General features: G+C 40.4%; 1 pseudogene; it reads left to right on the forward strand.

Annotated features, from left to right (window-relative positions):
* The first annotated feature begins 1,952 nt into the window (after positions 1-1,952).
* On the forward strand, positions 1,953-17,131 carry LOC149223983 (pectinesterase-like; annotated as a pseudogene).
* The last annotated feature ends 592 nt before the right edge of the window (positions 17,132-17,723 follow it).

Here is a 17,723-nt window from a genome sequence, read left to right on the forward strand (position 1 = left end):
TTATACAATCATGAGCCAAAAAATCAACAATAATCTCCGCCAACTCCTACCAACTATTAATTACCCAGCCAACTAATACTGCACTCGTCATCATATAAAATCGTCATCATAGAAACAGTGTTTGCCGTCAAATGAACAGTCACAAACAGTGTTTGCCGTCGCATGAACACGGCGTCGTGATTAATACTCTTAACAATTTCTATATGTGAATTCTACCTATTAGTTTTGGTATATTTACTGCTTGGAGGAAACATAACGCAGCATGAACAGTGAAATTTCAATTTTAGATATCACGATACTTCTGTTATTGGTACCTATGTAGTTATCTTCACCATCACCGAAGCAGACGTAAAGAATATATCGAATATATCAATCGTTATCTGACTTACCTGGCAATGCGAATCAAGATAACATTACGGTTAATCACTAATCTTTTAGATTATTAAAAATAAGTAAGTCGTTTAGATTCTCTTTAGAGTGATTTTCATCTAAATATGAACAGAGAAGTGATCTTTGAGTGGAACACAAGCAAATAAATCTTTTACCAATTTCAATATTGCAGGATCTGATTTGTTGTAGACGTGTTGAACATCCCAAAAATAGAATGAAAGGAAGGCAAAAACCAGAAATGATTAATGACCTTTCCGAAAACGACGCGCTAATATACTTACTCGATTCAGCTAAATCTTTGAAAACAGCCTTTCGGAGATCGGGGAGGCAATTTAGGTTAGTTATCTTAGTTTATATATATTATATAATGAATATAACACAAAATATTAAAATATTAATATTAATTTTAATTGAACGATAACTAATTTTTAATGGTATAGTGTAAAAAAATTTAAAATTTGATTTTAAGAAAAGAGGATTTAAATTTTTTTTTATTTTTCTTAGTTTATATATATTATATAATGAATATAACACAAAAATATTAATCTACTAATATTAATTCTAATTAAATGATAATTAATTTTCAATAATATAGTATAAAATAATTTAAAATTTGATTTTAAGAAAAGAGGTTTTAAATTTTTTATTTTTTATTAAAAATATTATGTGTATTTCTATATTTAATAATAAAAATTATTGTTATTGTTTATGAAAAATTATTATTAAGTTAGTTGTAAATTATAAATGAAAATTTATAATTATTTGTGTTATTAAAAAAATTTAAGCTATAGTTGAGTTCCAATTTTCTTTTCATAGTTGTGTTTTTGCTTGAGTTATGTGACAAGGCTAATATTATTATATTCTAAAATAAAAAATTATATCTAAAACAAAATGTAAATGAAGATAAACTGGCTTAGATCCATCCTAACTCCAAATCTATTAAACATTTAGAGGGATCAAATCTTTCAACGTGTAAACCTAATTTTTAATTATTATTATTTTTTAATATCTAATTTGACTTTGTCAAAAAATTTAAATAATATAACATTACAATCTCTTTCACACCAAAAATTCAAATAAAATAAAATGCAAATAAAAAAAATTATATTAAAATTGTAAAATAACAAAATAAAATTAATTAAAATAAAATTTTAAAATAAAGTAAAGTATATGAATAAAATAATCATAACGGTAAGAAAAAAAACTGCAATAATATAATATATATGTAAACATATATTATTGAAAAATATTATATAATGATTGTGATTAAAACAAACTATATAATGTAATTATGGTAAATTTATTTTTGGCTAAGAATTAAATATTTTTAAATATAAACACTTTTTCCCTAATATTTATAATTAGGGAAACTATAATTGATAATATAATAAATAAAAAATTAAAAAGAAATCTTTTAATGAAATGTCCACTCACATCGCTTTTTTCATCCTCCTATATTATATTTCTCGTTTCAGCTTTCTATTTCATGCCACACTTGACCAACAAAAGTGTGTCATTATCTAATATTAAATACCATTGGAACATTTTCAATCATTTAATGCATGCAGCCAAACTTAAATTGGAAGGCTCAAAACTCGGAAAAATGGTCCATCGTTGCTGCGGTGACTTCAATTATGCTGCTCCTTGACATCGTTGGTGTGTCAATGGGAACTCCGGTTACTTCCAGTGGAGTCCACGACGACTCCCAAGGCAGGAAAGTGTTGTCTAATTTAGTAAAGTCGGTCTGTAGCCAGACAAGATTTCCCCACCGATGTGTGTCGTCTTTGGCATCATATCGTGGCTTCGAGACAGCATCACCCGATATTTTGATAAGTTTAGCCTTGACGGAGAGCATGGCACAGGCACAACATGCTTACGAATTGTCCATGAGTCTAGACAGTGATATGATGAATGAAATAGAACGGGCGGCATGGCAAGATTGTGTTGAGCTTTTCCGAGATAGTTGGACAGTCTCAACGTTTGTTTAAGCATCAATTCAGTCAAGAAAGATATCCCAAATTTGCTGAGCGCGGCTTTGACGAACCAGGAAACCTGCTTGAATGGTTTTCGTGACTTCAATTTAACAGACAGCAGTAATATAAAAGCTCTGATGTCGTCCAGAGCTGTTAATGTGTCAGAATTAACGAGCAATTTGCTTTGCAGGTACAAACTTTCCAGCTTCAAAAATCGCCGTCTGTTGAGTTCAGAAAGAGAGGAGGAGTTGGACTCTCACTACACTCTGATCGAGAGAGATGGTTTTCCAGGATGGTTATCAGTCGACGACCGAAGGCACTTACAATCCTCTAGACAACCGCACGTCGTTGTTGCCAAAGATGGTTCTGGCAATTACCTGACGATCACCAAAGCAGTAAACGCGGCCCCTTCCAAGTCGAAGAGACATATCATCCAAGTCAAAGCCGGAGTTTACTAGGAGAATGTCGACATATTGAAGACGAAAACCAATTTGATGTTAATTGGCGATGGCAAGGACCGAACCATCCTCATCGGAAGCAAGAATGTTCTAGATGGTTCAACTACGTTCAAGTCTGCCACTTTGGGTAAGAATTTAAAGTTGGTTTTTATAATTATATTCAAACATTAGCATATTTACATCCATACACAAAATATCAAATATTAATTACTTTATATTTTATCTTTTCAACCTTTAAATTGTGATGTAAAAGATGATATTAATCCAAATATATCAATTAAGTACCATTATAAAATTTGCATATTAAACATGATATGATATCAGTGTAATAACACACACGATTTCTCTTTAATTTATATAATTGCATTTTAAAAAATATGATATTAATCCAAATATATCAATTAAGTACCATTATAAAATTTGCATATTAAACATGATATGATATCAATGTAATAACACACACGATTTCTGTTTAATTTATATAATTGCATTTTAAAAAAGATTTGATGTCGTTAATTTTACTTAGAATCTAAACAATTAATAAATTCATAAATTTAGGTAGTGTATAATTCCCAAATGTTTTTCTGGTTTGTTTTGTTTGTTCTGTGTGCAATGACAAACTGCCTGTGTGCAATAGTTGTTTCTAAATGAGGTTCTAATGTATAACTTGTCAAATGTATTTAGCCTTTGTGCGATAGTTGTTTCTGAATCAGGATCTAATGTATAACTTCTCAAATGTATTAACGGTTCTTGGTTTTCCCATATTAAACGACAAATTGTCTTTTGTGCGATAGCTGTTTCTGGAAGAGGGTTCATTGCGAGAGACATGACGTTTGAGAACACCGCTGCACCTCAAAATCACCAGGCCGTAGCACTTCGAGTAGGCACCGACTTCTCGGTGGTATATCGTTGTAGCATCAAAGGATACCAGGACACTTTATATGTCTACTCCCTTCACCAATTTTACAGAGAAGTACACATCTATGGAACGGTTGATTTTATCTTTGGCAACGCAGCCGTGGTAATCCAAAGTAGCAATATCTTGGTTAGAAGGCCTATGTGTCACGCCCCCAAGCTTGCGGTAGTCTTTCAACCGCTCTAGGCGAGGTGCGGCACCACCGAACACTTTCTTTTCACCAATAATTATGTTCGTAGACTACGCCTAACCACTTATCCTACTTAGTTTGTGTTTCACAACCAAGTATTATTAATTTTTTCTTTATACCAATGAACACCCATACACATTCATTAACATCAGCAATTATACATGAAGAACACAATTGCACAGTATAAAGGGAGCGGCAACTCCCTAAACAATGAGTCTGCCCGATAATATATTATACAATCTTCAATGTTACAAAGCTTTACAAGCATACTTGGGAAACACCAAGTTTCATACTTAGCCAAATTTACAACCTTCGGCAAAACTCGGTTGCCTAGCTCGTCGGCGCCTCTGCACGATCGCCGCACGACTCACCAACCCTTCGTTCACCTCGTCGCACGATCGTGTTGTTTGCCCAACTTGGGTGCACCTCATCGTAACCAAGTCGCCACACACGGGCACATTTGCATGAGTCGCACCTCCGTTCATAATCTCAACACTTCACAAAAATTCACATCGTGCACATTTGCACGACAGGCGGGCGCTCACCCAAGTCACCCAAGAACTCGTGGCAAGTCGTCGCACAAACTGGGTGCCCACGCCTTCGTTTCACCGTCGGGCGCTCCTTCGCACAACCCGAGCACCACACCCGTGCACGCCCTTCTCCAACCGGCGAGCGACCTCTACCTACGCCCTCACCCAAATCTAAGTCATGTGCTACCTCCGTGCAGCCTTGCCGAAGAACGGGCGCATCACCCAAGTTCTGTGCCTTCACCTCTTACCGCGTCCACCCCTTAGATATGCACACTTCTTCTGCACATGTTGAGCAATGATCCTTGAGCGATGGTGCCAAATGACTCCAACGCAATGCCAATATATATGAGTGGCAAGGCGAGGTCGTGGCTGCCCAGCTGACCTGCCCACTCCCTCAACGCCATCGCAATTCTTCTCCAAACTCAAGTTGGCCATCCTCCAAATGCTCCCAAGTAAGGTCAGCCTTACTTCGTTTGTTGGTCGGCCCGTGGGTGTTCCTCCACGCTCCCACGCACATATAAATAACTCGCCCAACCTTCCACGCACTTGTATTATGCCATAACACCTTCGCACGCCTAGGTCGAGCTCGCACTTCAAGCCAGAACGTGTTCAAGGACTGCAGGTCCTTACATCCTCCTCCACCTAAAGTCATTGTCATCCTCGACAACATACCATCCTGGTAGTCATCCACCAAGATCATCATCAATATCTGTCTCATCCTTCGGCCATGATGTCAACTCCTCCACATACTACAAACATCCCTGCAACATATGTAGAAATCCCATCTCCATCATGTGTCGTCCTCATCCTGTGAACTGTCCTCCTTGCCTGCCTGATGCCAAAATTTCTTCGTGCACTTCCAGACCCCATGTTTTAACTAGTTGGGTAGTTAATCCAACTGTCACGCTCAAGCCATGAGAGTGAACATCCTTATGCCTTCAATAGTCTATCTCGGATTCTACCACATCTCGGACTCACCAAGAATCTCACCCATGCTCAGGTCCATGGAAACTCCATCCTATCTGCAACATGTCATGATGCTTGATGCCAAGCCATCCCTGCACCATCTGTCATACCTACTCAACCTATTTTAAGGAGTCACTGCCATGAGTAGTTAACAATGAGCCCCATCTTCTTTGTCATCTAAGAATATGTGGAGGGAGTAGAGCCTGAAGGCTCACCCTCACTAATCATCTCAATTCATCTGTCAGGATCTTCTATCTCCATCCTCTGTTGATAAGTGACCCGATCCTCTTCCCAGACATTTGGCCTCAGATAAGCCTCATCATCATCATCATCATCCTCAACCACTTCTAGCCTTCTTGAAAAATCCAAGATACTATCTGAAAGTGTCCTGATGATCAATGACTGCTCAGTAAGCTTTGTCTCAACCATAGACAACTGCTTACTCATGTCTTCCATGCACATTTCATCCTCCATTTGCATTACTGCCAACTTACAATCAGGCTTTGTCACTCCAATGGTTGGTACACCAATGGGTACATCTTCCCTTCCATCGTAAATGTACAGCCTCTTCAAATGTGGAACAATCATAGCATTGAATTGTTTCAAGAATTCCATTCCGAGCACAGCTTCGTAGTCATCAATCCGCACTATAGTGAAGTCGACCTTCCCTGTCCATTCACCTCTTGTTGTGTCCACCTTTTCAGCTACACCAAGAATACTATCAGGAGGAGAATTGACTGTCTTCATTTGTGCCTTCGCCGGTACAAATTTCAGCCCAATCCTTCTCGTAGTATCTTCTCCCATGAAGTTGTGAGAGGCCCCACTATCCACCATAGTGAGTATATCAACACCTCCAACCTTCATCCAAACATACTCCAACCTGTTCCTCTCAGGATCCCTCCGAGAGACCACCTCTGTAGCAGCAGCAGCACCAAGTATCTACATCATCCCCACATAAGCTTCTTCATTCTTCGTATTAGACTATGCAATCGCAGCCACTTTCGGTCTAGAAGGACAATTCTTCACCATATGTGGTCCAGCACATATCCAACACTTCAAGGCTTTCTTCGTCTTCGAATTATCATCCGATTTCGAAGCATCATCCTTCTTCTTATCTTTCGACTTATCGGACTTCTTCTTCCTGTCATCAGAAGTCTCATGATAATGCTCCACCAACCTGTCCACAGCAGCAAAAGCTTCCTCAAGTGTTCTAATCCTCTGCCTCTTCACTTCATTGCGTGCCCAAGGCTTCAACCCAATAATGAAATTGAACACCTTGTCTCTCTTCTCCATGTCAAGAAGTTCCATAACCGCATTTGCAAACTCCCGCTGATATGTCTGAAGGTTCCCGGTCTCCTTTATGAACTTAATTTTCATCCTTGCTTCCCACGTTTCATCCTGAGGACTGAAATGGATCTGCAAAGTGTTATAGACATTTTTGGGCACTGCAACCCCAAGCATAAAATGTCCATAAATCAAGGTCTCCTAAGTCCCTAAAAGTGTTGTTCCAACCCCTAAAAGAACAAGGTCAACTCATTACAGCTTCTCCCAGAAGTTCTCCATGAAAAACCACTCAAAATTGGTCAAAACAGGATCATTTCACCTGCTCCATAAGCAAAGTGCGTTGCATCTCACCTAAGTACACTCAGTGGGTGCGTTGCATTTTAAAAAGCCCTTCTATGGGGTGAAATGGGCGAGAAGAGACAAATGGCAGTGTCAATCTGCGAGGTGGAGAAGTATGGAATCTTCCAGAAACTTCTCCTGTGACACTTGCCATTCTGAATTCGACCAAGGATGAGTAAGAGATCATCAATCTCCAAGTGGAAGCAAGAAATATCAGAGGGAAGACACTAATCAAATCACAAGCTGACTCATCTCCCTTACAGGTATCTATAATGGATCCCTCATCCCAGAGATCCAGAGGCTGGAATTTTGCATCTTGTAAGGAATTGTTGTTGGTTTCTTGAGGCAACATCATAGTGTTGGGTGATCTAAGCTTTGCATGAGGTGAATAAGGGCTTACTGCTGAGAGGATGATGCTAGGTCAGAACAACTGGTTGTAACTCTCTTGGCTCTTTCTTGATTATCAATAAATCTATTCAAGTTTTCCTCCATACTCTTGTGTCATTTATGTTTCATGCATTTGTATGGTCAATTTACATCTGATCCTCGATTGTTTATGATAATAGATCCATGTTCTTGTATAGTGTTATGCTGCTTTGATTCTACAGGCACTCTGTGAAGCTGGGTGTACAAGGAAGCAAGTAGCAAAAGACTATCAGAAGAGAGAGGAATCGAGCAAGGAACCAAGCGCAAGACAGAGATTGGTCTCCTTTATTCTTCTCTCATCTATCTTTCATAAAGGAAAACAAAAGTAGTTTTACATTGTTTGTTTCTAAGGTAGCTACCACATCTTAGTGGGATTAGCAGTTCTACATAGACACTTTTCCCTGTAACAAAATGGCAACTCCACTGGGGAGCGACTAGGTTGTTTGTTTATCTACATTTGTTTATTTTATAAACTTACAGATGGAGCCTGAAGTTGAGCCAGGTAGCTTTCGAACTGCATTTGCTATGCAAATGCAAAGTAGATAAATTCCGCTTCAGTCAATCTCCGGGTTTTGTTTATGAATTAAACAACTGATTTACAAACTCTCTAATTGCCCTTGTGGTGGCTCTAGTAACCTCCTTAGATCTACCCCTATTGTTGATTTACTGATTACCACTTGCTCGGCCAAAATCCCTGAACTGAACTGCAAACTGTGACCCGGAACCCAAGCAAAGTCTCGTCCCTGGCCCAACGCAGTCTCTGTTTTGTGAATCTGAAATTCAGCGCACTTCCCGAGTGTAGTAGGTGCGCTGCATTTCAAATTCACTGTGTTACAGGTGCGCTGATCAGACTAGGCATTGTTCCTGAATGTTGGTTTCTGTTCACTCTTTTCAGATCTATTCAAGAATTTTGTTGCCTGTAGTCAGTATACCTCTATTTGAAACCCCTTTCCTTACTGTTATTCCGCCTCCATTGTGCAAAGAACTGTAAATGTTTTTGTGTATTTGTTGAGTCATTTTCAGTTCTCCTTTGCAAAAAAGTAACGTAATTGTACTGTCGTTTCTTGATTTGAAAGTGTCGCAAGTGTCATTTTCAGTCATAGAAGAGAGTCTGATTGCTCTTGATAGTCGATTACCCTGTTACTGTTGTATTTGATCTGAATTAGTAGTTTTTCTAGTGTCGAAAGCAAGTCTTCATTTCCAAATCGCAAAGTGTTGTCATTGTCTTCATTTTGAATTTGAAAAGAAACTTGTTAGTAATTGTCGTTTGAAAAGTAATTCAGATTTGCGCATTAGCTTTCTTTTTATCATTCACATATTAAGAAGGCTTAAAAAAATACATGCATGTGCATTTGCATTTACACTGTTTGATTGGTTTGATTTAGGACAATGCATATAGTGTGTGCTCTTTGCTCTTTGTTGAAAGAATTCTGTCTTTCTTTCCTTAGTAGCTAGGATTTTCATTGCACAAAGAAGATAAAAGACTATTTATCATTTAGAATGCATTTTAGGAATTGTACATCTACATCACGCGGTGAACCTGAAAGGAAAATTTCTTAAGCAAGATCAATTATAAAATAAATTTAATGAATCTAACAACGCTTTGGAACCTAACGCACAACATCTAGAAGTCTAGGCTAGAGACGTATTCCGGTGTCGTAAAGCCTGGTAACTGTTGTTCTCACTGTTGGTTGGGTGATTCCTCCACTTTGAGATGATAAGTGCCAGTATGGACTTGTGCTCCCACGTACCGTTGAGTATATTTTGGGAGACCACAATAGGCTTAATCCTTTATCCATAGGAAGCCGTGTCTGCCGCCCTATCGATCGTAATGCACTGAACACAGCATTCGGGAAGATTGAATGTCGTACCGTAAAAAGTATTCTGCAGTTTTGCGATTGGTTTGGTAATCCCTCTGCCTAGATTTCCAGAGTAGTCCCTTTCGTTCCTTTTCAGACTCCTTAATGAAAAAGGTCCATCTGAGCACTTGTCACTTCAGGCTCATTAAAAATCGAAGGCGACTAGAGTCATCTTTTGTTTTTTCTTAACTCTTTAAAATTGAAAAAACAAGTTGTGTCAAAGCATCTAAAATTTATTTTAAACGGAATAATCGTCACCTTTCCTACATTGGTCTTAGGTTGAGAGAATGGAGTCCACCAACCAAGGAGTTCCCCTTGGAGGGAATCCTAGTCCCTTCTCCTCTTGGGGAGATGTTGGTGCACCCCACATGGCCACATTGTCACTTCCAGGATTAACGATTGGCTTGCCCGTATGGCTTTTCTCAACCTCCGTCGTTCAGAGCACTGCGATTCCTGAGCAATCAAGTCAGCAACTAGACAACTCCAGAGTTACCCCCCAACTCTCTACTTTGTCCAATTCTTCCTCTCCTCCTTCCTCTTCGCTTGATAGGGCTGATAAAGCCAAAAATCAAGTATTTGAGAAGAAGAAGGAAAAGAAGAAGAAAGAGAAGAAGAAGAAGGAGCCAAAGGCGAAAGGGGGCAACCAAGCGTCGTTTAGCGAAAATCCACACACTGCACCGACCAGGCCTAAATCGCCATGTGTCATTTGCAAAGGAGACCACTATCATAGAGATTGTCCATGCATCCCTCGGATCTTAAGGGACTGGTCTCCTCGTTTGCACAACCTAGTGTCGTCAACCTCTGATGATCATGTTGAAAACACATCATCAACTAGTGAAAGTGAAGCCCCTGGACAAAAAGGAAAGTGCAAATTTCCTTGTAAACTGTGTGAAGGCGATCATGCCGTCCACCGTTGTCCCTTCTTAGACGAGGCTAAAAGAGTTTTGGACGATCGTTCGGTTTCACCGTTACGACTTCCTCCTGGATATAAGAAACTCTTGCCGAGTCTGTCGCTAGTTGAAAATCCGGCTGACCCGCCCAGGTGGTCGGCCGAAACATCTATCATTGAAGATAGACCATCTGAACCCATACCAGACGAAAGTAAAATGGTCGAGGCGGCAGTTGACCCGGTCTTGCCTTCAGAGGTTCCATCTTCAGATGATACAGTCACCGAAGAGAGCAAGGATGACACCGTCCAAATTCTTTTCGTAAACACAGACTCAGATGAACATGGGGGCAGTTTACCAATTCCTTTACCGCAGGAAGGAAGTTCGTCAGAGTCGTTCCCGGCCGTCTATTCGGTCCCACCTCCAAGCAACCTAGTTGTTTCCTTCGACTGGAATCAACTAGGCAGATCCCGTTTACCGACCAGTATACCATTCTGAATCATTGTTCAAATATATAGGATGGTTATGGCCGGTACCATCATAGATGAAGGGGATTCTGTGAGTATTTTTTCCTTGACTGCTTGGAAAGCGCTTGGTTCGCCATCGCTTTTGCCTGAGATGAGAAATATAACAGGCTTTGATAAAGGAACTAGTCGACCGTTAGAGATCCTTCCCAGTGTGCCCATAACATTGAGAGGGAAAACCGTTCAAATGAACGTAATGGTAGTCCAAGGACCCCTGGATTATAATCTACTCCTTGGATGAGACTATATTTATTGCATGGGAGCAATTGCCTCCTCACTCTTTAGAGTAATGTGTTTTCCACACGAAGGAAGAGTGGTCAAGCTCATAGACCAACTTTCATTTCCCGGTTCACACATGGCAAATAGTCATATACCATCCCTGAATGGTCTTTTTACGCAAGGAATGTCTCATCAATCCCCAGTCTGTCCACCTGATGAGCGCGAGTGATTCGGGGGACATGAATGAAACCCAGGGGGCATGCATCCTGGTCTTATTCGACAGGAAAACTTCAGGTATGGGGTAGGTTTCCATGAGAGATATATGACTAGTCTGACACTCCCGTCCGTGATTGGAAAAGGGGGTTAGACTGGAATAAGATTCCCTTGTCAAAGTTATGTGAGTAGAGGCATCTGCGCCACTCGCCTTTGTCTATTTCGGTAGACATCGCCGAAGAAGTGTTTTGTTTGTGGTGCAGATAAAACAATCTTTGGTAACTTGAAAGTGGTAAGCCTTTCCCGATGAAACAAATGTTTTGTCGGTAGATTGAGAGGTGACCTTGAAACTCTATTTTATACCTGGGGGCATGCAAACCTTTTGGCGTGCAAGCAAAGAGCGACCATTTATTTTTTAAATTTGTAGGTCCTCTAACCCTTTAAACTCGTAGGATTGGTCGTTTCCTAACTTGCATAAAGAAAGGATGTGGGGCAAAGATTTGAAAAATTGCCGTTTTTATATATGAGACATACTTATTATACGACTGGATTATTCGAGAAGTTTTAGCACGTAGTTCAAGCTCGTTAAAAAATAAACATAAATCATGAGCAAATGTTTCCCCCAACGTTTAAGCTCAATAAAAAATGAACCAATTCTCGGTAAATAATCATCGTGAATGTAGTACTTCAGCCTTTAAAGCCTTGGTCATGTTCCCATCATCACCTCCACTTTGTATTGGCCGATCATTCACCTCCATTTGATTGTTTACCCCTTTTGAGGAACAGCTGCGAAGAGTGATCCTATTAGCCATCCTTGTAACACTGCCATGATTGGAAAATTCCAAACCTTACTTGGAATCAGCTGCTACCCAATTTTATCACTCGTTCCTCAAAGATGAGTCTCCTTTAAGCTCTTTTCAACTGACTCGTAAAATATGAAAAGATTGCTGAGCCATTGGCCTCTCCAGCTCATTAAAGGGACCGAAAGTGCTATCCCTCCTTTAGATTTTAATCTTTTTGGAACTGAGGGATTATTACACAAAAAGATCGAGCGCTTGTTTTGTTTGGCTCGTTAAAAGTATCGAAAATTCATCCCTTCTGTATTGTTTTATACTTTTTCGGACTTAAGGGATTAGATGACGAAAAAGGATTTTTGGAGTTTCCTTTATGTCCCTTTTCAGACTCTCTAAAATTGAAAAGGACCGAGTTATCTTTGTCGTTAAACTTGTTAAAACCTAATAGCGACAAACTTGTCTATAGCAGACAAGAACGAGTTTCACTATCGCTAGGCTCGTTAAAACATAGCAATGGGTTTGCCTGAAGGGAAAATTATAGAACAAGCATATGTTATCCTCCTCAAGCTTGACAAAAATAAAGAGGTACTGGTCAGCAATGACTGGGGAAAAATTGGTAAGAAAACTTGAAGAAACTTTATTGGTAGCAAGTCGCTCTTGAACGTGACACTTTCACTCCGCATCCAAGTCGGGTTGGGTTGTTTCATTCACCGGTCACATCACCATGGTCCCATCACACCATCCACATTTGGGGTTAATGCTACCAATCCATCATGTCAGTGTCGCCGATATGTTTAAGAAAAGTCACTCAGAGAATTCACCTGTGTCTCACCCACTGCAATACATTTACGCTCCATTCTTTCATGACGGCCACCCTGAACCTTATATCACCAGATCGTTTTCACCTCCATTAAAATCATTTGCTCCATTCCATGTCATTGATGTGGGATTCATTAAGGCCCTCCTATGACAGATCGCTTCTTGTCGACATCAGCTCATTATCCAAGAAGTCGATCTAGGAACACCCCTTTCAGTACTTTGAAGCTTGCATGCCTCAATGACAAGTTTCTCACTTCCGGCGACAGGTTTACATCAATGGCCTTCGACCGAAAGATTTTGCGTGGTGTTCGACACCAAGTCCTTTATTCACACCACGTGAATTGTACTGCAGTACCTTGAGGGTCATTATCATTATCGGTGATTCCTCTCGTGCCTGTTAACAACTTACATCATTGGCTGGTAATCAGGCGATGTCTTTCCATGTTCGACTCCATAACATCTCTCACATGGATCGACTTGTACTTTGAGTGAAGATCGAACGAGATTGAAGACCCCGAATCTAGTTTCATCCATCCGGGCTGCGATATATATTCAGGAAAATAAAGACATCAAATGTACATCATTGCTGCACAGATAATCATCCAATCAAAGGGATGATGGCTCTATCAGAATCATCAGTCTACACTCAGACGATTGTCTGTCCTATGTACATGAAAATGAATTTATAAAGCTGAGCATGGGAATGCTCGCATCAGCTAGATCATGAAAATATAATGAAGATAATGTATTGTATTGTATCTTATTACAAGTATCCTCCCATCTTGAAAGAACTTCGGATCCTCATGATAAAGCATTTCACCCGACATCAAAAAGATTAACGACCTCATGCTTTAGGGGGCAACTGTTATAGACATTTTTTGGCACTGCAACCCCAAGCATAAAATGTCCATAAACCAAGGGCTCCTAAGTCCCTAAAAGTGTTGTTCCAACCCCTAAAAGAACAAGGTCAACTGATTACAGCTTCTCCCAGAAGTTCTCCATGAAAAACCACTCAGAACTGATCAAAACAGGATCATTTCACCTGCTCCATAGGCAAAGTGCGTTGCATCTCACCTAAGTACACTCAGTGGGTGCGTTTCATTTCAAAAAGCCCTTCTATGGGGTGCGATGGGCGATAAGTGACAAATGGCAGTGTGAATCCGCAAGGTGGAGAGGCATGGAATCTTCCAGAAACTTCTCCTGTGACACTTGCCTCTCTGAATTCGACCAAGGATGAGTAAGAGATCATCAATCTCCAAGTGGAAGCAAGAACTATCAGAGGGAAGACACTAATCAAATCACAAGCTGACTCATCTCCCTTACAGATATCTATATATGGATCCCTCATCCCAGAGATCCAGAGGCTGGAATTTTGCATCTTGTAAGGAATTGTTGTTGGTTTCTTGAGGCAACATAATAGTGTTGGGTGATCTAAGCTTTGCATGAGGTGAAGAAGAGCTTACCTGCTGAGAGGATGATGCTGGGTCAGGATAACTGATTGTAACTCTCTTGGCTCTTTCTTGATTATCAATAAAGCTATTCAAGTTTTCCTCCATACTCTTGTATCATTTATGTTTCATGAATTTGTATGGTCAATTTACATCTGATCCTAGATTGTTTATGATAATAGATCCATGTTCTTGTATAGTGTTATGCTGCTTTGATTCTACAGGTACTCTGTGAAGCTGGGTGTACAAGGAAGCAAGTAGCAAAAGACTATCAGAAGAGAGAGGAATCGATCAAGGAACTAAGCGCAAGACAGAGGTTGGTCTCCTTTATTCTTCTCTCATCTATCTTTCATAAATTAAAATTAAAGTAGTTTTACTTTGCTTGTTTCTAAGGTAGCTACCACACCTTAGTGTGATTAGCAGTTCTGCATAGACACTTTTCCTTGTAACACAAATCTTTCTTCATCTCATCCCACGGAGTAATGTCACCAGCACTGCCATTGGCAATTTGATTTATCCTCCTTTGCCACCACATCTTAGCATCCTTTGTCAAGAGCTGAGCAACTACCTTAACCTTCGTCTCATCATCGGATAGACCCAAGCATTCCAATTATTGCTCCATGTGCCATAGAAAGTTACCAAGAGTTTTTGCACTCCTTGTACCATCGTAAGATTCCGGTTCTTTGACTTTCACACGAGGAACTCCTCCACCCGAGTTATGCCTCACGGCCTTCTTCAACACCGCGATCTCATCTCTGGCTTCATCAAGAGATTTTCGCAAGCCCACGATCTCTGCAAGACCTTGGTCTCTTGCCTCTTCAACCTCCTTGACCCTTACTTCACGTTGTGTACACATAATATCAGTGTACTTATGTTGAGTTCGGAGTTCCTCGAGCTCTTCCTTCATCTTCGAATTGGCCTCTTGATCTCTCTCGATTAAGTCCATCTTCTTAGTCCAGAAAGCTTCCAAGTCCTCCATCTTCTCCAACACTTTTTCAATGAATGCCATAGTAGCATCGTTCGCACCGTGACTAGACCCAGCTTGAGATTCAGTTGCCATTTCTAACAACTTCCTTCTTCTTTGCAATCTAGTTTCGACCATCCAACAGCTTCACCAAGATGCCTGCAACCTGAACTAGCCCTTGTTCCACTTGTATGTGGAACAACTTCCTTCACCTGCAAGTACCTGCTTCACTGTCTTCAATTTCCAAGTGTATCCACACCTGCACTTCGTCATGAGCAACCCTGCTCACCAGCTCCAACCAAGCTCTGTCACGCCCCCAAGCTTGCGATAGTCTTTCAACCGCTCTAGGTGAGGTGCAGCACCACCAAACACTTTCTTTTCACCAATACTTATGTTTGTGGACTACGCCTAACCACTTATCCTACTTAGTTTGTGTTTCGAATTCAAGTATTATTAATGTTTCCTTTATACCAATGAACACCCATACACATTCATTTACAACAACAATTATACATGAAGAACACAATTGCACAGTATAAAGGGAGGGGCAACTCCCTGAAAAATGAGTCTGGCTGATAATATATTATACAATCTTCAATGTTACAAAGCTTTACAAGTATACTTGGGAAACACCAAGTTTCATACTTAGCCAAATTTACAACCTTCGGCAAAACTCAGTTGCCTAGCTCGTCGGCGCCTCTGCACAGTCGCCGCACGACTCACTAACCCTTTGTTCACCTTGCCGCACGATCGTGTTGTTTGCCCAACTTGGGTGCACCTCGTCGTAACCAAGTCGCCACACACGGGCGCCTCTGCACGAGTCGCACCTCCGTTCACAATCTCAACACTTCACCAAAAGTCACACTGTGCACACTTGCACAACGGGCGGGCGCTCACCCGAGTCACCCAAGAACCTGTGCCAAGTCGTCACACAAACCGAGCGCCCACGCCTTCGTTTCACCATTGGGCGCTCCTTCGCACAACCCGGGCGCCACATCCATGCACGCCCTTCTCCAACTGGCGGGCGACCTCTACCCGCGCCCTCGCCCAAATCCAAGTCGTGTGCTACCTCCGTGCGGCCTTGCCCAAGAACGGGCGCATCACCCAAGTTCTGCGCCTTCACCTCTTGCTGCGTCCACCCCTTAGATATGCACACTTCTTCTTCACATGTTGAGCGATGGTGCCAAATGACTCCAATGCAATGCCAATATATATGAGTGGCAGGGCGAGGTCGTGGCTGCGTAGCCGACCTGCCCACACCCTCAACGCCATCGCAATTCTTCTCCAAACTCAAGTCGGCCATCCTCCAAACGCTCCCAAGGAAGGTCGGCCTTACTTCGTTTGTTGGTCGGCCCGTGGGTGCTCCTCCATGCTCCCACGCACATATAAATAACTCGCCCAACCTTCCACGCACTTGTATTACACCATAACACCTTCGCATGCCTAGGTCGAGCTCGGACTTCAAGTCGAAACTCGTTCAAGGACTGCAAGTCCTTACACTATGAGACAACGAAAGAACACAATTACAGCTTAAGGAAGCACTGATCCCAATCAAAACACCGGAATTTCCATTCATAATTGCAGGGTAAGCCCAGCTCCCGATCTACAAGCTGTTAAAAAGTCCATCCAAACATACCCCGGAAGACCGTGGAAGTAATACTCTCGCACAGTGTCATGCAATCTATTCTGGACGATTTGATCGATCCCGTCGGTTGGTCCGAATGGCAAGGAAGCTTTGCGCTTCAAACATTGTACTATGGCAAGTATATGAAAAAAGGCGTCGGTGCAGTAACATCAAGACGTGTCCGTTGGCATGGATTTCATGTTATCAAAAGCACCACTGAAGCGACTAGATTCATAGTTGGCCAATTCATTTTTGGTAATTTGTGGATTCCTACTGCAAGAATTCCCTTTACCCTTGGATTGATATGATGAATATTACAAAACCAGATATCTGATATTCATTTAAATGCTATGATTAAGTGACCCTTTCTATGTCCAATGTTCTAGTCTGTATGCTATAGGACGTGCATAATAATTCCGCCCGTGGAAAAGTAGTAAAGAAAATAGTGTAGTACACATAACTTTCTATGCCATTTTATGTGTTACTTTCTCCAGAATGATGCGAAGGATTCCATTATAGCAATAATTAAATGTCAGTTATAATCTATTTGCTTCATTTTTATTTCTATTAATTTAAATTTAATTGAATGATGGGTGAAGGATGTCGTGTGATTCATTTTTTAATTATTATATTAATTATCTTTATAAAATATGGAATGGAGAACTTATGTATTACTTTTATCCAATTAAATCATTAAATCATTTGCTTGCCATTTCAAATAAATACAACTAACTCATCAAAATTTAGAATTATATCACTAGAAATGTTTATTTTTAAATAAGGTTTTTATAATCTTAATTTAATTATCAATATGTAATAAATAGATAGATGGTAAAGATTTAATTTATATAAAATATTTATGGAATATTTTTAGTTATAGTTATAGATAAAATGTTGAAA

The sequence above is a fragment of the Pinus tabuliformis genome, chromosome Q (assembly GCF_031772625.1).
Source record: "Pinus tabuliformis cultivar Carrire ecotype Pingquan chromosome Q, CPIR1, whole genome shotgun sequence".
NCBI lineage: Eukaryota > Viridiplantae > Streptophyta > Pinopsida > Pinales > Pinaceae > Pinus > Pinus tabuliformis.